The following is a 20,714-nucleotide window of genomic DNA, read 5'->3' on the forward strand; positions in this document are numbered from 1 at the left end:
AAGGGGAGCCTGAGTTCCAGAATCTGGCCACACCTATTCATTCATTAAATGTACACCTATATTGCCCTGGCCAGTTTGGTTCAGCAGTTGATCGTTGGCCTGCAGACCAGAGAGTCCCGGGTTCGGTTCCCGCTACAGGCACGTACCACAAAAAATATATATAATAATAATAAAATACTATATATGTCCTGGCCAATTTGGCTCAGCGGTTAGAGCATCGGCCTACTTCAGACTGAAGGGTCTTGGATTCAATTGCTGGTCAGGGTACCTGCCCTGCAGGTTTGATCCCTGGGCTTGGTCAGGGTGGTGTGGGAGGCAACCAATCAATGTGTCTCTCTCACATCAATGTTTTTGTCTTTCTCTCCCCACTCCTCCCCTTCCACTCTATGTAAAAAAAATCAATGGAAAAATATCCTTGCGTGAGGATTAACAAATAGTAGTAATAATAATAATCATAATAAAATAACTATATATAATAATAACCATTATTGTAGTTGAAAATGGGGCTGATATCCATACTGGCCATTAGAGGGAGCTATTACACCAGAATTCTTCCTCTTAAACTCACTGGCCTAACTTGGCTGATTTGAACAAGACTCTGATCTTCTAGGAGCCTCAGACTAATGATGCCAATTTCTCAGGGTGGTGTAGAGTCCTCCCTGAGGCCACATGTAGGAAACACCCACCCAGGAGGCACACTTCAGGGCCTTTATTTTTGCCACTGCCTGTAACACTTCTGATTTTCCCATGGCTGACTCATATTTTCAGTCAGTTGCTCCTAACTCCCCCAATCTTAAGAACCCTCCACCCCCAAGATTCTATGTCACATGGCCTATAACTCATGCTTTTTAAGAGTCTCATGCTCCCCTGGCCGGTTTGGCTCAGTGGTTGGAGTGTCAGCCTGCGGACCAGAGAATCCTGGGTTCGGTTCCTGCTAGGGGCACGTACCAAAAAAAAAAAGAGTCTCAGGCTCTACCGACTGAGCTAGCCGACCACTCCTAATATAACTAATGCTTTTTAAAACCTCTATACATTGACATGCCCAAATTTTTATTCTTATCTCCTGAACTCAAATCTCCTCTTAACAGATGCCTCCTGACATCTCCACTGGGTGTCTATAGGCATCCAAACTCTGCATGTCCAACGCAGAGCTCCTGATTGTAGCCCAACCCAAACTTTTTTTTTTTTTTTTTTTATCCTCACCCGAGGACACTTTTTCATTCTTTGTTCAGATAGAGCAGGAGGGAGAGAGAGAGAGAAACATCAATGTGAAAGGGACACATCGAGTGGCTGCCACCCGCACGACCAACCAGGGCTGGGGACAAACTGCAACCGAGGTACATGCCCTTAGCGGGAACCGAACCCGGGTCTCTCCGGACCGCAGGCCAGTGCTCTAACCGCTGAGCCAAACCGGCCAGGGCTTTTTTTTTTTTTTTTTTTAATCCTCAACTGAGGACATTTTTCCATTTTTTGTACAGATAGAGTGGGAGGGTGAGAGAGGAAGGGAGAGAGAGCGAGAAACATCGACGTGAAGGGACACATCGAGTGGCTGCCACCCGCACGACCAACCAGGGCCGGGGACAAACTGCAACCGAAGTACGCGCCCTTAGCGGGAACCGAACCCGGGTCTCTCCGGACCGCAGGCTGACGCTCTAACCGCTGAGCCAAACTGGCCAGGGCCCAACCCAAACTTGACTACCCCCTTCCATCTTTCCCTTCTCATGTAATAGCAGCTCAAATCTTCCAGATGCTCTGATAGAAACTTAGGAATGGTCATTGGGCTCTCACTGTTTCTCACTCTCTACATCTTATTTGTCAGCAAATCCTGGCTGCTCTGCTTTCAAAATCTAGCCAGAATCAACCACTTATCACTCACCTCTTCCACAAATAACTCTTGCTGGTCCAGACATCAACAGCTCTTGCCCCAGTGATTGCAGTCACTTCCTCACTGTTTCGGCTTCTGTCCTTGACACCTTATGCTATATACCTTAAGGCACTTTAAAACAAATTATTTCAGTCTGGCCTGTATGGCTCAGTGGTTGAGCATCAACCCATGCACCAAAAGGTCACTGGTTCACTTCCCGGTCAGGACACATGCCCAGGTTGTGGGCCAAATCCCCTGTGGGGGGCATGCAGGAGGCAGCCAATCAATGTTCTCTGTCGTTGATGTTTCTGTATCTGTCTCTCCTTCTCCCTTCCTCTCTCTAAAATCAATAAAAGGGGAAATATTTTAAAAAAAAACAACACACAAATAATTTCAACATTTCACCATTATGGAAGTTGTCTGTAGGCTTTTTGGAAATATCGATATGAGAGAGACACATCAATTGGTTGCCTTCTGCACAGCTCTGGCCAGGGCCAGGGACCAAACTGCAACCGAGGTATGTGCCCTTGACCAGAATCAAACCCACAACTCTTTAGTCTGAGGGCCGACACTCCAACCACTGAGCCAAACTGGACAGGGCTGTCTCATTTAATTTAAAGTGCCCAATGAGGAACAAAAAAAGACCCTGAATAGCCACAACAATCTTGAAAAAGAAGAACAAAGTAGGAGGGATCATTATTCTGGATATCAGGATACACTACAAAGCCTTATAATCAAAACAGCCTGGTATTGGCCCAAGAACACACATATAGATCAATGGAACAGAACAGGAAACCCAGAAATTGACCCAAGACATGCGCAATATTTGACAAAGGAGGCAATATTTGACAAAGGAGTAAAGACAGTTTCTTCAATAAATGGTGTTGGGAAAATTGGACATATAAATGCAAAGAAAATGAAACTAGACCACCAACTTACACGATACATGAGAATAAACTCAAAATGGATAAAAGACTTAACTGTAACTCGTGAAACCATAAAAATTCTAGAAGCCCTGGCCGGTTTGGCTCAGCAGTTGGAGCGTCAGCCTGTGAACCAGAGAGTCCCGGGTTCGGTTCCTGCTAAGGGCACATACCTCGGTTGCGGTTTGTCCCCGGCCCCGGTTGGGGTCATGTGGGTGACAACTACTCGATGTGTTTCTCTCACATCGATGTTTCTCTCTCTCTTCCCCCCTCTCTCCCTCCTGCTCTATCTGAAGATGAATGCAAAAATGTCCTTGGGTGAGGATAAAAAAAAAATCTAGAAGAAAATGTAGGCAGCAAAATCTCAGACATCACAAGTAGCAGAATTTTCACCAATACATCGCTTAGAAAAAAATCAATAAATGGGCCCTGACCGGTTTGGCTCAGCGGTTAGAGCGTTGGCCTGCGGTCCGGAGAGGCCCGGGTTCGGTTCCCGCTAAGGGCACGTACCTCGGTTGCAGTTTGTCCCCGGCCCTGGTTGGTCGTGCGGGTGGCAGCCACTCGATGTGTCCCTTCACGTCGATGTTTCTCTCTCTGTCTCTCTTCCTCTCTCTCCCTCCCACTCTATCTGTACAAAAAATGGAAAAATATCCTTGGGTGAGGATAAAAAAAAAAAAAATCAATAAATGGGACCACATCAAACTAAAAAAGCTTCTGCACAGCAAAAGAAACCAGCATCATTGCCCTGGCCGGTTTGGCTCAACGGTTAGAGCGGCGGCCTGTGGTCCAGAGAGACCCAGGTTCGGTTCCCACTAAGGGTGGCGCGTACCTCGGTTGCGGTTTGTCCCCGGCCCTGGTTGGTCGTGCGGGTGGCAGCCACTCGATGTGTCCCTTTCACATTGATGTTTCTCTCTCTCTCTCTCTTCCTCTCTCTCCCTCCCACTCTATCTGAACAAAAAATGGAAAAATGTCCTCGGGTGAGGATAAAAAGAAAAGAAAAGGGAACCTACTATATGGGAGAACATATTTATCAATGATACATCAGATAAGGGATTAATGTGTAAAATATATAAAGTACTTATACAACTCAACAAAAGGAAGACAAACAATCCAATTTAATTTTTTTTTTTTTTTTTTTTTGGTATGTGCCCTGAGTGGGAACCGAACCTGGGACTCTCTGGTCCACAAGCTGACGCTCCAACCACTGAGCCAAACCAGCCAGGGCAAACAATCCAATTTAAAAAAATGGGCAGAGGATCTGAATAGACACTTCTCCAAACAGCACATACGAACGGCCAAGAGACGTATGAAAAAATGTTCAATTTACTAATCATCAGAGAGATGCAAATTATTTTTTTATCTTCACCCTAAGACATTTTATTTTCCTTGCATTTATCTTCAGATAGAGCAGGAGGAAGAAAGGGGGAAGAGAGAGAGACATCTACTGGTTGCCACCCACACAATCGGGGACAAACTGCAACCGAGGCACGTGCCCTAATTGGGAACCAGAGGTACCGCTGAGCCAAACCGGCCAGGGCGAGAGATGCAAATTAAAATGATTATGAGGTATCACCTCACATCTGCCAGAATAGTTACCATCAACAAATCATCAAACAACAAGTACTGGCATGGATGTGGAGAAGAGGGGACTCTTGTTACTGCTGGTGGGAACGCAGACTGGTGTAGCCCCTATGGAAAACAATATGGTGTTGCCTCAAAAATGTTAAAATAACCATTTAACCCAATGATCCCACCTCTCAGGATATATCCTAAGAAGCCTGAAACACCAATCAGAAAGAATATGTGCACCCTCTATGTTCATAGCAGTGCCATTTACAATAGCTAAGATTGTAAACAGCCTATGTCCATCAGTAAATGAGTGAATAAAAAAGCTGTGGTACATCCCTGGCCATTTTGGCTCAGCGGTTAGAACATTGGCCTGTGGACCAAAGAGTCACAGGTTTGATTACAGTCAAGGGCACGTACCTTGGTTTCAGTTTAGTCCCCAGCCCTGGTCAGGGTTGTGCAGGAAGCAACCAATCGATGTGTCTCTCTTTCTTTCTCTCTCTCCTCCTTCCTCTCACTCTATCTGAAAATAAATGAAAGGTCTACGGCCATACCACCCTGAACGCGCCCGATCTCGTCTGAAAATAAATGAAAGAATATCCTTGGGTAAGGATTTTTAAAAAGTTAGTCCTGGCCAGTGTTGCTCAGTGGTTAGAGCGTCGGCCCACGGACCAATGAGTGGCAGGTTCGATTCCAGTCAAGGGCATGTACATTGGTTGCAGTTCAGCCCTGGCCTTGGTCCAGTCATGTGGGAGGCAGCCAGTCGATGTGTCCCTCTCACGTTGATGTTTCTCTCTCTCTCCCTCCCTACCTCCCACTATATCTGAAGTTAAATAAAAAAATATCCTTGGGTGAGGATTAAAAAAACACACACTAAAAGCTGTGATACATTTATACAATGGAATACTATGTAGCTATAAGAAAGAAAGGTCTCTTACCCTTTACTCTTTGAGGTGACATGAAGGGACCTGGAGAATATTATGCACTGCAAAATAAGCCAGTCAGAGAAAGACAAGTTCACATGATCTCACTTATTTGTGTAATATAATGAATAAAAGAAGCTAATGAACAAAATAGCCCCAGAAACATAGAAGCTAATGACAAACCTCAGTGGGAAGGGGAGTCGGGTGGTGAGAAGCAATAAACCAAAGATCTTCTATGCACATATGCATAACCAATGGACCAAGAGGTATCTGGTTCAATTCCCAGTCAGGGCACATGCCCAGGTTGTGGGCCAGATCCCCAGTATGGGGCATGCAAGAGGCAGTCAATCTATGTTCTCTCTCATCAATGTTTCTATCTCTCTCTTCCTCTCCCTTCCTCTCTCTCTAAAATCAATAAAGAAAAAAAACCAAAAAGTAGAATCTTGCCCAGCTGGTATGGCTTAGTAGATTGAGCATCGTCCCATGGACTGAGAGTCCCCATTTGGTTCCTGGTCAGGGCACATGCCCAGGTTTTGGGTTTGATCCCCAGTAGAGGGCATGCAGGAGGCAGCTGATCAATGTTTCTCTCTCATTGATGCTTCTCTCTCTCTCTCTCTCTCTCTCTCTCTCTCTCTCTCTCCCTTCCTCTCTCTCTAAAAAAAATCAATAAAAACATATTTTAAAAATAAATAAATATAAAAAAGTAGAATCTCAATCTAAGTGCAATTTCTTCTGATCTGTTTTTGTTTTTATTTATTTTTTTATCCTTACCCAAGGACATTTTTTGATATTTTGTTCAGATAGAGTGGGAGAGAGAGAGAAACATCGACGTGAAAGGGACACATCAAGTGGATGCCATCTGCATGACCCAACCAGGGCCGGGGACAAACTGCAACCAAGGTATGTGCCCTTAGCTGGAACCGAACCCAGGTCTCTCTGGACCATGGGCCGACGCTCTAACTGCTGACCCAAACCAGCCAGGGCTCTGGTTTCTTTTAAAAATCATTCCTTTTTATTTGCTAGTTTTCAATCTCATAGGATGTGTCTAATGGTGGATTTCTTTTATATTCTGTTTGGGATTCCCTGAATTTCTTGGATCTGATTATTGGAGTTTTTCCATAATTTTGGAAAATTATGTTATTCCCTCTTTGAAGTGCTGCACTTGTCTACAACTTACCTTAGCATAGGTACCTGAGGGCAAGATGAGAAGTGCTCGACTTGCTGCCCCTCCTAAGAAGATAGCCCTCTGATTGAGGGCTGTGGGGAGAGCAAACCCTATTACACCAGTCTGAAGTGGAGTTTTCATCTCACAGAACTGGTAAAAGGGAGGTAGAAGATGTCAAATACCACAAATGCTCACTGTTCTAACCAAGTTTTCTCATAGATTTTCTTGAATAGATGTTTCCTTGTTGGCTGTATGGCCTTAGGACTATTTCCAGAGACTTTATTTATTTATTTATTTATTTATTTATTTATTTATTTATTTATTTATTTTAATCTGCACCCAAGGATATGTTTATTGAATTTTAAAGACAGGGAGAGAGAGAGAGAGACAGAGAGAGAAAGAGAGAGAGAGAGAGAAATGGACATGAGAGAGAAACCTCGATCGGCTGCCTCCCATACGTGCCCCCAGTGATGATTGAACCTGCAGCCTAGGTATGTTTCCTGTCCAGGATTTCAACCCACAACTCTTTGGTGCACATGATGATGCTCCAACCAACTGAGCCACCCCACCAGGGCACCTCTTAATACTTCTTAATGTTATTTCCCATTAAAAATATAAAATACATTCACAATATATACATATATTAAATCATGTTGTACACCCAAAACTAATACAATATTACATGTTAATTATATCACAACAAAAGTGAAGGGAGAGAAATCTCTTGGTAATATGAAAAAAGGTTAACAGATGAAATTTATATATTATATATTTTACTACAATAATAAACATATATTAATGAATAAAAACACATGTATACTAACAAAAAAACAAATACAAAAAAAATTTTGAAAACCCAGGAGTTTAATAAGCTTCACTAATGATTCAATTTTTTTTTTTTTTTTTGGATGTGCCCCTAGCGGAAACCAAACCCAGGACTCTCTGGTCTGCAGGCCAACACTCTAACCACTGAGCCAAACCGTCCAGGGCCAATTTGTTTTTATTGTTATTATTTTTAATGTTTTTATTGATTATTTATAGAGAGGGAGAGAGAGAGAAACACTGATTGGCTGCCTCCTGCACGCCCCCACACTGAAGATCTGGCCCACAACCTGGGCATGTGCCCTGAATGGGAATCGAACCAGGACCTCTCAGTCCATGGGGTCATGCTCAATCCACTGATCCACACCAGCGGGGCTATGATTCAATTAAAATAAATAGATTTATTTAAAGTAGTTTTCAGCCCTGGCCAGTTTTGCTCAGCGGTTAGAGCGTCGGCCTGCGGCCCGGAGAGACCCGGGTTTGGTTCCCGCTAAGGGCACGTACTTCGGTTGCAGTTTGTCCCCGGCCCTGGTTGGTCGTGCGGGTGGCAGCCACTCGATGTGTCCCTTCACGTCGATGTTTCTCTCTCTCTCTCTTCCTCTCTCTCCCTCCCACTCTATCTGTACAAAAAATGGAAAAATATCCTCGGGTGAGGATAAAAAAAATATAAATAAATAAATAAATAAATAAATAAATAAATAAATAAATAAAGTAGTTTTCAGCAAAATAATTTTATATCCTAATACATAATAAACATATAAATTCAGTATTTTGCACATTTTTCACAAATGATTTCCAAATTCCAATAACTGCGTTGATATTTAAGCATGTACTAAAAGTTATCTTAGTTGAGATATGAAAATACTTTTATATGGATAACACTAAATAGATTGGTCACACAGCAGAATCTGCTTAGTTAGATTAGTTGTATAAATTTAAAACTTTGAAAAGCCACTGCTTTTACATCTAACACTTCTAGATGAATAAGATGCAGCAGTATCAGCTTGTATTCCAGAGAAATTTCCTTAGTTTTTCTGGTGATGGAACCACTTATCTACACTTGCTGATATTGTGCAGGCAGATTCACATGGTAAGGCATCCACAATGGCTTTGGCAGCATCAGGATCACACTTGAAGGGGCTCTCAGACACTGTGATAGTCATGCAATGAATTCTTTTTTCATCTATTTTCTTTGTCACTAATGTGATCCAATGGTCATGAGTGCTCTTCATAATATCAACTGTAAAGTCCTTATCGTTAAATTCTGCATTGAATGAAAACTTGTTCTCTGGTTTTCTATCAGGAACCTGGTACCTTCTATCCAGTTCACAATTTCTTCTAGGTAGCCAGGTTTCAGCTGCTTGATATCATTATCATCATTATAATTGGCTTCATCAGGATCATCCACAGTAATAGCAATCATTTTCCAGTTAGTTTCCCCTTCATCAATCATAGCCAATATGCCCAGATTTTCATCCTGATTACTTCACCTCTTGCACATGCACATGCCTTGCTTCTAATTTCACAGACATCAATTGAGTCATTGTTACCACAACAGCTAGTGTGTTTGTCTTGTGTCATGGGCCTTTCTTCCCAAGTCTGAGGGATGGCACCATAGTTCCAAATATATTCTTTTCTTTTTTTAAATTACTTTTTTTAATCCTCACCCAAGGATATTTTTCCATTGATTTTTTTAAGATAGAGTGGGAGAGAGAGAGAGATCGATGTGAGAAAGACACACATCTCCCACATGGGGTCCGGGATCGAACCTACAGCCTAGGTAAATGCCCTTGACTGGGAATCGAACCTACAACTCTGGTCCACTGGCCGACACTCTAACCGCCGAGCCAAACCGGCCAAGGCTAGATATATCCTTTATAAGGAAACAAATTTGCAGCATAACCAAGTTTTCCTTTTTAACATCTTGTTTAATTGGATTTAAAGGGTCTTTTGTAGCAATCTCTATTTTTGCATTAGACCCACGTGGTACTTCAATTAACATGTGGAACACACCTTTATCTGCATAAATTAAAATATCATGAAATGGCCCTGGCCGGTTTGGTTCAGTGGTTAGAGCATTGGCCTGCAGTTCAGAGAGACCTGGGTTCGGTTCCCGCTAAGGGCACGTACCTCGGTTGCAGTTTGCCCCCGGCCCTGGTTGGGTTGTGTGGGTGGCAGCCACTCAATGTGTCCCTTTCACATCGATGTTTCTCTCTCTCTCTCTCCCTCCCACTCTATCTGAACAAAAAATGGAAAAATGTCCTCGGATGAGGATAAAAAAAAAAATCATGAAATGGAAATATATATTGCCCTTTTTCATTTTTGAAGAAGAGGGTACTTGAGGGTGAAAGGCGCAGTGCGCTCCCAGCCACAGAAGCCTCTCAGGGTGCCTGAGATGAGCCACCTCTGCCACAGAGCAAGCAGCCTGTGCATGGCGCCCTATTTAAAGTTTTAAAATAAATAATATATCACCACATGTTAAAAAATATAAATAGCCCTGGCCAGTTGCTCAGTGGTTAGAGCGTCGGCCTGCGGTCCAGAGAGACCCGGGTTCGGTTCACACTAAGGGCATGTACCTCGGTTGCAGTTTGTCCCCAGCCCTGGTTGGGGTCGTGTGGGTGGCAGCCACTCAATGTCTCTCTCTCACATCGATGTTTCTCTCTCTCTCTCTTCCTCCCTCTCTCCCTCTCACTCTATCTTAAGATGAATGCAAAAATGTCCTCAGGTGAGGATTAAAAAATTTTATATATATATATATAAAATGTATACTGTGAATTATCTTTCCCACCCCTGTTCCTTGTCCAAATCTTCTCACCTGTAAATATTAAGTATTGTTTAATATTCATTCTTTTATTAATATTCATTTTTATGTATTCTTAGACATATTTATCAGCATATACAAGCAAATATATATATATATTTTTAATCCTCATCCCAGGATATTTTTCTATTTATCATCAGATAGAGTGGGAGGGAGGGAGAGATACGGAGAGGGAGAGAAAGAAACGTTAATGAGAGAGAACATAGATTGACTGCCTCTTGCATGTCCCCTACTGGGGATCTGGCCCACAACCTGGGCATGTGCCCTAACCAGGAATCGAACCGGCAACCTCTTGGTTCATGGGTCGATGCTCAACTAGTTAGCCACACCGGCTCAATAAAGCTTTAATATTTTATACTTTATACAAACTTATGTGAGTTTTGAATTGTTATTTTCCATTAGTCATGGATTGCTGATTCATGGAATTATCTATAGGACATTTCAAAACTTTATGACTTATTCCAATATAAGTTTCATAATAGTTTTAAAAAATTCAATAGAATAAAAAAGTAGTCATGGGTGAAATTTCTGGTTGTTCCCCAACATTTATTACACTAATAAAATTATATTATACCACACATAGTCCCTGAGATTTGCTTTATGTTCCATACAATTGTGTTTCTAAGATCCATTCAAGTTTTATGTAGTTGTGGTTCATTCATTTCTCCTATAAATCAATGTACCATTATGTGTTGGTATAAATATACTAAAGTGTACTTATTCATTCTCCAGTCAATGAACTTGTGGACTTTTCAGTGGTTGGTTTTGTTTACTTGTTTTTATCATTATAAACAGTGTTATTGTGAGCATTTATGTACTCATCTTCTTGAATATGGCTGCAAAAATCCTAGGAACGGAATTCAAGGACCCTAAAACGCTTGGAGAGTGAATTTTACAAGGCAGGACCAAATATTTTCAAGGCAGTTACACCAATGGACACCTACAAAAGCAGTGTAGCAGCTCCCGTGTATCATGTCCTCTCAGACTATTGTATATTCAGAACTCTTTTTATTTATTTATTATTTTTTGAGAGAAATATGAATTTGTTGTTCCACTTGTCCATGCATTCATTGGTTGATTCTTGTATGTGCCCTGGCAGGCGACTGAACTGAAAGTTGGTGTATCGGGACAACTCTCTAACAAACTGAGCTATCTGGCCAGGGCCAGAAACTCTTAAATTTTGTTAATCAGGTTTATGTGAAATGGTATCTCACTAGGATTTTTTTTTTTTTTTTTTTTATCCTCACCCGAGGACATTTTCACATTTTTTGTTCAGACAGAGCGGGAGGGAGAGAGAGGAAGAGAGAGAGAGAGAAACATCGATGTGAAGGAACACATCGAGTGGTTGCCACCCGCATGACCAACCAGGGCCGGGGACAAACTGCAACCGAGGTACATGCCCCTAGCGGGAACCGAACCCGGGTCTCTCTGTACCGCAGGCCGACGCTCTAACCGCTGAGCCAAACCGGCCAGGGCTCACTAGGATTTTAATTTGCACTTCCATGATTCCTACTGAGATTAAACATCTTTTCAGATGTTGGAGCCATTTATCAACATCTTTCATTACTCAGCTTAGGTGATTTGGCAACAGAATTCAACCTGGCCAAGAGTTGCTGAGCACCTCTTCATTATATACATATCTCTATCTCTATCTCTATCTCTATCTCTATCTCTATCTCTATCTCTCTATCTCTCTATCTATATACCTATATACCTATATCTATGTGTGTGTGTGTGTGTGTGTGTGTGTGTGTATTGATTTTTAGAGCGAGAGAGGAAGGGAGAGAGAAAGTTAAACATCGATATGAGAAAAGAACATCAATCGGCTGCCTCTTCCACAACCCGTACCAGGGATTGAGTCCGAAACCTGGGCATACACCCTGACTGGGAATCAAACTGGCAACATTTTGGTGCATGGGATGATTCTCATCCAACTGAATCACACTGGCCAGGGGTGAGCACTTCTTTTTATAATTTAGCGTTTTGTAAATACACACACGCATATTTTTTAATCCTCATCTGAGGATATTTTTCCATTTATCTTCAGATAGAGTGGAAGGGAGAGAGAGGGGAAGAGAGAGAGAGAGAGAAATATTGATGTGAGAGAGACACATTGATTGGCTGCCTCCCGCACTACCCTGACCAGAGCCGGGGGCAAACCACATCCAAGGTACATGCCCTTGGCCAGAATTGAACCCCAGACTCTTTGGTCCATGGGCCGACACTCTAACCACTGAGCCAAACTCGCCAGGGCTATACACACATATTTATAACTCTCACATGAAACAAAAATACAAAATGGTGGTCTTTGGAGGTTGTAACTACTAGTCTTTGAATTGTGCTTTTATGTTCTAGGCACTTTTCTTCATGTGTAATATTTCAAAGTTTTAAATTTACTAAAAATTCAGAAAGTGGAAAAGACAAACAAACTTCCTCCCACCTCATCCCACAGCCACTCACTTTTCATCTCAGCCTTTCCTAGTAACATGTTTTATTATGTTCCTGTGTCTTTCCAGCATTTCTTCATGCAAACAAAAGCAAATACAAAGCTAAATACTTATATTTCTCTCTTTTTCACACAAAAGCCTTGCTAATTACACTGGTAGGTGGCACCTTGCTTTTTGTCTATACTTTAGAGACCATCCTGTCAGTACCTTATCTCATCTCCTTGCTTTTTTTTTTTTTTTTTTATCCTCACTTGAGGACATTTCAGCATTTATCCTCAGATAGAGTGGGAGGGAGAGAGGGAGAAAGAGAGAGAGAAACATCGATGTGAGAGAGACACATCGAGTGGTCACCACCCACATGACCCCAACCAGTCCCAGGGACAAACTTAACCGTGGTAAGTGCCCTTAGTGGGAACCAAACTCGGATCTCTCTGGTCCATGTTGTAACCGCTGACCCAAACTGGCCAGGGCTAGTCTCTTTGCTCTTAACAGTTGCCTCATATCCCAAAGTATGAGTAGATCATCACTCACTTAAAGAGTCTCTTGTTGATTCTCACTTGAGTTATGGGTAATCTTTTGCTTCTATAAACAAGGCTGCAATTAATAATCTTGTATTTAAGTATTTTCACATGTCAGCAATTATATATATATAATTGAGCCAAACCAGCCAGGGCTCAGCAATTATATGTTTAGAAAAAATTTCCATTAGCTGCATGACTAGGTCAAAGATTACACTATTATAAGATCCTACCAAATGCCCTCTTAATCAGGTTCTGACATTTGCACCTGCACCAGCTAGTTGTAGATGGAACTTCCTATTTCCCCACAGCCTCTCCAGCACAATTTCACCTGCTTGCTTGACAGAAGAACTGTGGTAACGCCATGTCATTTAAAAAAAATCCTGCCCTGGCCGGTTTGGCTCAGCAGTTAGAGCGTTGGCCTGCGGTCCCGAGAGACCCAGGTTCGGTTCCCGCAAAGGGCACGTACCTTGGTTGCAGTTTGTCCCCGGCCCTGATTGGTCGTGCGGGTGGCAGCCACTCGGTGTGTCCCTTCACATCGATGTTTCTCTCTCTCTGTTCCTCTCTCTCCCTCCCGCTCCATCTGAACAAAAAATGGAAAAATGTCCTCGGGTGAGGGAAAAAAAAAAAAAAAAAATCCTCACCCGACAATATTTTTCTATTTATCTTCAGATAAAGTGGGAGAGAAATATCCATGTGAGAGGGACACATCGACTGGTTATCTCCCGCACGACCCTGACCAGGGCCGGAAAGGGACCACAACAGAGGTATGTGCCTTTGGCTGGAATCAAACCCAAGACTCGCCCTGGCCGGTTTGGTTCAGCGGTTAGAACGTCGGCCTGCGGTCCTGAGAGACCCGGGTTCGGTTCCCGCTAGGGGCGCGTACCTCGGTTGCAGTTTGTCCCCGGCCCTGGTCGGTTGTGCGGGTGGCAGCCGCTCGATGTGTTCCTTTCGCGTCGATGTTTCTCTCTCTCTCTCTGTTCCTCTCTCTCCCTCCCACTCTACCTGAACAAAAAATGGAAAAATGTCCTCGGGTGAGGATAAAAAATAAAAAAAATTAAAAAAAAAACAACCCGAGACTCTTTGGTCCACAGGCCAATGCTCTAACTGCTGAGCCAAACCAGCCAGGGCCTCAATGTCATTTTCTTTTTCTTTATTGATTTTAGAGAGAGAGGAAGGGAGAGGGGAAGAGAAAGAGAAACATCAATGAGAGAGAACATTGATTGGCTACCTCCTACATGCCCCCCACTGGGGATTTGGCTGACAACCTGGGCATGTACCTTGACAAGGAATTGAACCAACGACCTCCTAGTGCATGGGTCAACATTCAACCACCTAGCCACACTGGCTGGGCCCTCCATGTCACTTTTAATGCGTATTTCTCTTACTTCCAGTGGGGTTTGGCATCTAGTCTTCACTTCCACTTTTTTTTGTTGTTGTTGTTGTTGGTAATCCTTATCTCAGATATCATTTCCACTGATTTTTAGATAGAGTGGAAGGTGGGGAGGGGGAAGGAGGGAGGAGAGAAACATCAATGTGAGGAAAACACATCATTTAGTTGCTTCTTGCATGGCCCTGACCAGGGCTGGGGATCGAACCCGAGACCCTTTGGTCTGTGGGCTGACATGCTAACTCCTGAGCCAAACTGGCCAGGGCTTTTAAGATTTTTAAATTGATTTTTAGAGAAAGAGGAGAGGAGAGGGAGTGAGAGAAACATCGATGTGAGATCAGCTGTCTTCTGCAGGCCACTACTGAGTACTGAGCCCACAACCCAGTCATGTGCCCTGACCAGGAATCGAACCAGCACCTTTGGTGCACAGCACAATGCCCAACTGAGCCACACCAGCTAGGGCCACTCTCACCTTCTTGGAACCCTGTCTTCCTATAGCTTTTCTGGCCTCATTCTCCTAATTCTTTAAAGTTTTTTTTCAAGTTCTGGCTGGTTTTGCTCAGTTGGTAGAGCGTCGGCCTGTGGACCAGAGAGTCCTGGGTTCAGTTTCCGCTAAGGGCACGTACCTCGGTTGCAGTTTGTCCCCGGCCCTGGTTGGGGTTGTGTGGGTGGCAACCAGTCAATGTGTCTCTCTCACGTTGATGTTTCTCTCTTTCTCTTCCTCCCTCTCTCTTCCTCCTGCTCTATCTGAAGATAAAATGCAAAAAATGTCCTCGGGTGAGGATTAAAAAAAAAAGTTAAAAAAAAATTTTTTTTTCAGTTTATACAAATAAGAATAATATGATGATGATGATGAACAGCTAACATTAATGGATCAGGTGCTAATGTGTGCCTGGTGTTTGGTAAGCTCTACGCTGTCACTACATCATTTGAGCCTCTCAGTACAATGAGGTGAGTATTATTTTCATCCCCATTTTATGAAGAAAAAGGCAGTCATTTACTGGCTTGCTCATGGTAACATGGCTAGTATTCAAGGAACGGGAATTGAAATCTAGTCCTGTGTGTGTCCTGTAAAGCCACCCTCTTATGCAACTTCTTTTCATGAAAGAGAAGGCAGTATTAGGGATTCCAGCACAGGGAAGGGATGGAAAGGTTACAGCCAGGAAAACCTGAGAGGGAGGATTCAGGCTCTGACACTCAGAAGCTAGGGGACTTTAGTCTAATGATTGCCACTGAGTCTCAGTTCCTTCATCTTTAAATGGGGGCAGAAGGTCATTATGAAGTAAGCAGGGCTTGCTACACAGTAAATGCCCAGTTACATGCATGAATATACATGCAATAAATATTATGGAGCACCCACTCTGTGTCAGGCACTGTTCTCACTGCCTGTAACATAGCAGTGAACAAGCAGACAAAAACTCGTGCTCTGGATGGGCAAATAAGAAAAATTAGTAATGCATATCATGTCTCGGGTGATAAGAATGGAAGAATAAAGAGGGCAGTGAAGTGAGAAAAGGAATTGGAAGGTGACTATTTTAAGTAGGGTGGTCAGGATCAGACTCACTGAGGTGACATTTGAGTTAAGGCCTGAAAGACACGAGGAGCCATGACGGGAACTGAGAGCATTTCACACAGTGGAAACAATGAGAGCAAAGGTCCAGAGGTGGGAATGTGCCTGGATAGTTTGTGATGCAGCAGGGAGGTTAGTGTGGCTGGAGGGAGTGAGGGAAGGAGGGGAAGTTGAGGGGTGGACATCAAACAACAGGTCCCACAAGTCCTCTAGTTTTCAGTGAGAATTTTGGCTCTCATTTGAGCTAGATGGGAGGGTGGGGCGTGGAGCAAAGTGATCTCTTTCTATCATTAAAAGGTAAAGTAGGGGTCGCCCTAGCCAGTTTGGCTCAGCGCTTAGAGCGTCAGCCTGTGGACCAGAGAGTCCCCGGTTCGGTTCCCACTAAGGGCACGCACCTCGGTTGCAGTTTGTCCCCGGCCCGTCAGGGTGGCAACCAGTCGATGTGTCTCTCTCACATGGATGTTTCTCTTTCTCTCTTCCTCCTTCTCTCCCTCCAGCACTATCTGAAGATAAATGCAAATATGTCCTCGAGTAAGGATAAAAAAATAAAAGGTAAATAGGGAGTGGAAGTGGGGGTGCAGCCGAGGTTCAGCGGCATGCAGGTTTCTGCTCTGCTCAGTAGGGAGGGCTGGGGGCACCATGATGTCTCTCCCCTTGAGGAGGTGCCTGGAAGTCTTCAGCACTATGGACAGCGCCCCGCACGTGGCCTAGAGACCAGGGAAACGGCTGCTCTGGGGGTGGAGCCTGCGAAGGCATCCTATTATCATGGCCCTTAAGGAAGCTGCAGCTGCTTCCACATAGCTGCTGGGGTCACAAAGGAGCCTAGAGCGAGTTTTCCTTGACGGTGGCCCGTCTCTTTGCTGTAACTGATCTGCAGCAGTTCGGCTAAAGATTGTCTAAAAAAAAAAAAAAAAAGCAGCGTGCTGAGCACCCTATGGGAGCATGGGAGGGGCGGGTTCTGCCAAAGGGGTACTATTAGAAGTGTTTGCATCGCCCAGCTGGTGTGGCTCAGTGGATTAAGCGCCCGGTTAGATTCCAGGTCAGGGCACATGGCCAGGTTGCGAGCTCAATCCCCAGTAAGGGGTGTGCAGGAGGCAACCTATTGATGTTTCTCTGTCACATCAATGTTTCTCTCTCTCCCACTCTCTCTCAAAAAAACCAGCTGGTGTGGCTCAGTGGTTGAGCATCGACCCATGCACCAAGAGGTCCCTGTTTGATTCCTGGTCAGAGCACATGCCCAGGTTGTGGGCCCAATCCCCAGTGGGGGGGCATGCAGGAGGCAGCCAATCAATGTTCTCTCTCTCTAAAATCAATAAAGAAAAAAACATTTTTTATTTTAAGTGTTTGCAATGACAAGATGGTGGGGGCGAAGTCACTGGGCAGGGCCTCTACTGGGCAGAGCCTGTTATATACTTGTATTAGGAGCAGGGCCTGTTGACTGGGCATGGAATTGGCAGGCGGCATACACCTGGTGGGTCTAGGGGCAAACTTGAGGTGGTTTGGAAAGTGCAGTGTTTGCAGAAGCTGGGATACGGCTGGTTTCCGTGCCCCTCAAATGGAGGCACCTGCATCATTCCAGGTGTGTAACCGGGTTCGGGGGCCCTCAGTAGATTCCCCAAATTTCTTCCCAGGGACTGCTGCAGCTTCCCAAGGGAGTCCCTCAAATTGGGTATGAGGTGGTTGGACTTAAGGAACAGGAGTTGGATTTCTGGGCAAGGAAAGGGAATCACTGAACTCCGAAGAGGTGGGCATTTCAAACACCTCTAATGTTGAAATAGGGTTCTCTGGAGCCTGGAGGGTTTCTTTGGCTTATCCATCTAGGTATGGAGGCACTCCTATGGTATTTTTGCCCCACCCCAGCTGCCAAGAGGCTGAGTTTAGCCGTCAGCTTCTTGAGAGACAATGGGAAAATCAGACAGAACTTGTGAACTCTGGGTAAATGACCTCCATGGCCACTCCCCTAGTCATGCCATCTATTTCCCCTCTGCTGAGACTACCTGTGAGCCTAGGCTCCTCCCCTTCTTGTATCCTGAGGCAAGGCAATGCCTCCTTGCTGGGACAGTCTGCTGGCCGGGGCATTGTTTTTACCAATCTTGGGTCTGTGAGCGCTTACTCTGACACTTTAGTCCCCTGAATCTCATAGCTTGTATGTTGCAGAAATCAAGCCTTGCTGCTGGTCTGTTTCCATCATTCTCACCTCTCCCATACACCTATTCTCTGCCCAACAGCCAAAAGGACTGTTCTGAAGCACAACTCAGCCTTGGTCTCCCCAGTTCAGAATCCTCCCAATTACCCTCAGAATAAAGGTGAAAATTCCTCTAGCTGTTGTCAAGGCATTGTAGTGGATGCCCCTTGTCGACAGACACGTTTCTCCCCTTTTGCAACAAAGAGCTTCACCTACCCAACTTCAGCTTCGTTGTCTATTCCCATCTCCCAGCTGAATTTTTGTGCATGCTGTTGCCTCTGTAGGGCATACTCTTCTCTTACCCTCGCTAACACACCCCTGGGTCTCAGTTCAAGCACCCCGTCTCACTTGAAACACAGAAAGCCTTCCCTGACACTCCCTGCCCAGTTGGGACAGGGGCCACTTGGTGTCCAAGAAACTCCATGAGTGCAGGGACCAAGTCAACTTCCAGTGCAGAAGTAATATATAAACTAACACCCAAGAAATACATGTTGAGTGAACGAAACAATAAACATAGAAGTTTCCATTTATTCCAGAATGGGTTAGAACGAGCATCTGGGCCAAAAAGGCTTGCCGCAAAGGGCACACTGCCAGCATAGGGCTTACACCTAGAGACTGAATCCTCCGCTGACAGCCCAGCTGCACCGGGCCAGGCCTCAGGGGCTGGGCAGCACAGGCCCTGCTGACTACACAAGAACGGTCAATGATCCAAGGGAAAGTGAATGCTCTGCCAGGGTAGTTGGGCAGCTAGATGGTAACTTCCAGATCAGACTGGACCCCAGCCCAGAGGAACAGGAGCCCCAGCGACTACCAATCTAGAGAGCTGGAAATTCTGGATCTGTGTACCATTATTGGTCTTAGGTTGCCAACCCCCAACAATTCCCACCCTCATTAGTCCAAATTCCTGGAAAGGCCCTGCCCCTCCCTCAAAAGTCATCTTGGCCCACCACACCCATGTCCAGTCAGTGGTTTGGTCTCCTTGCCTTCCTTCCCTCCAAAGGCATCCTGAGCCCTCTGGAGTCTTGTGTCCAGTCCCAGATCATTGATGCCTGCCTCCTCCTCGGCCTATCCACCAAGTACCCTATCTTGATCAACTTGCTGAGTAAACGCATGAACTGCTGGTCCTTTCTGCTCATGTTCCTGGTGATCTCTGCTGGTCACCGCAAGACACATGACACTGTCCTCCAGCAACTTAAGGGCCAATGTATCTCCAGCATAAGCCAACTGTTGCTCACTATGGCCCTAGCTGAGGTGAAGCAGCAGCTCAATGAGGCCCCCTCCAGTCTGGCTTCCTGGGCTTGGAGAGCAACAGACCTGGGAAGGCCTTGGTCAGCTTTGAATGGATGATGCACCAGCAACAATGCCTTTTCCATGCTCAAAGTGGCAGGCACATCTTTCTGAATGCAGCTTCTTGGAGTAGCAGGTCCTGAAAGTTGGGATACTACAGTTGGCCAACTATACCAATGAGGTCCCCAAGCAACATTTAAGGTGCCAGGGGATCTGTGCTCATGAGCTGTCTGTCTCCTCAGCATAGGTACCCACTGTGCTGCAAAGATGCTGCTGGCTCTGTGTTGTCCAGACCTGACCATGGTGATCCTGGCTGTGGCTGAAACTCCCAGGGCTGTAACAACAGCCCAGTGGGTGAAACTTTCACCCAACCCTGTGGGCTGAATGGTGTCTCCCAAAAGTTATGTCCACATCCTAATCACTGATGTCTGTGAATATGACTGTACTTGTAAATAGGGTCTCTGCAGATATAAAGATCCTGAAATGAGCTCATCCGGGATTAGGGTGGGCCCCAATTCCAATGATTCATGTCTTTATGAGGAGGAAGATTTCATATTCAGGAATAAGTGTGGTGGTGATCGCTGTTTGGGAAACTGATGGTGAGGAGAGCCTGTGTTGATAAGGCAGGTCCAGAGTTCGAAGGCATTTGGCAGGCAGAGCCAGGGTGCTCCTCCCTGTGGACTTCTGAGTGATGCAGACTCTGTTCAAATCCTGTCTCCTGTTATCACAAACACAAGGTCCCAATGATCTCACATGGGTCTTTTCCCCCAGCCCCTGCATGTCTGGGAGAGGAGCTTGGGTAGATACCCATCCCTCAGGTCTGTCTCCTCTCTCCACTTGTGCACATACTCGAGGGATCCCAAGGCACTTCAAGCTGACCCAAATGTTCACACTGTGGGCCACCTCTTAAATGGACTTCACAGGGCCCCTCTCCCTGGGCTGGACCACTTGGTATCTAGGACCTCCTCTGCTGCAGCAGAAAACAAAAAAATTTCCAATGTTTTCTTTTTAGTGCAGAACACCTTTATTTCACCTCTCCGAGAAAGCAAGTCTTCATCCTTTGAAGGCACACTGGAGTTTCTGCCTCAGCCGAGTGATCCTGCATCAAGAATGGTCTGCACTTCTCCCAGTAGCCATGGCTGACCAGCACAGGAGGCCAAAAGGCTGCCTGGGGCTTAGACTATGAACAGTGCCTGGTCTGAGAGGGTGAAGAGGCAGCAAGTCAACAGGGGT

The 20,714-nt window shown here is 44.9% G+C and overlaps 1 non-coding gene and 1 pseudogene across 1 annotated transcript; one reads left to right on the forward strand and one right to left on the reverse strand.

The window, feature by feature from the left end:
* Window positions 1–8,288: 8,288 nt before the first annotated feature.
* Window positions 8,289–9,265, reverse strand: LOC118643870 (annotated as a pseudogene).
* Window positions 9,266–16,773: 7,508 nt separating this feature from the next.
* LOC118616667 lies at window positions 16,774–16,906 on the forward strand. Its single transcript, XR_004956650.1, has one exon. It is a non-coding gene; the product is annotated as a small nucleolar RNA SNORA16B/SNORA16A family (small nucleolar RNA).
* Window positions 16,907–20,714: the final 3,808 nt, after the last annotated feature.

This window comes from Molossus molossus, unplaced genomic scaffold (assembly GCF_014108415.1).
Source record: "Molossus molossus isolate mMolMol1 unplaced genomic scaffold, mMolMol1.p scaffold_m16_p_4, whole genome shotgun sequence".
Classification (NCBI taxonomy): Eukaryota; Metazoa; Chordata; class Mammalia; order Chiroptera; family Molossidae; genus Molossus; species Molossus molossus.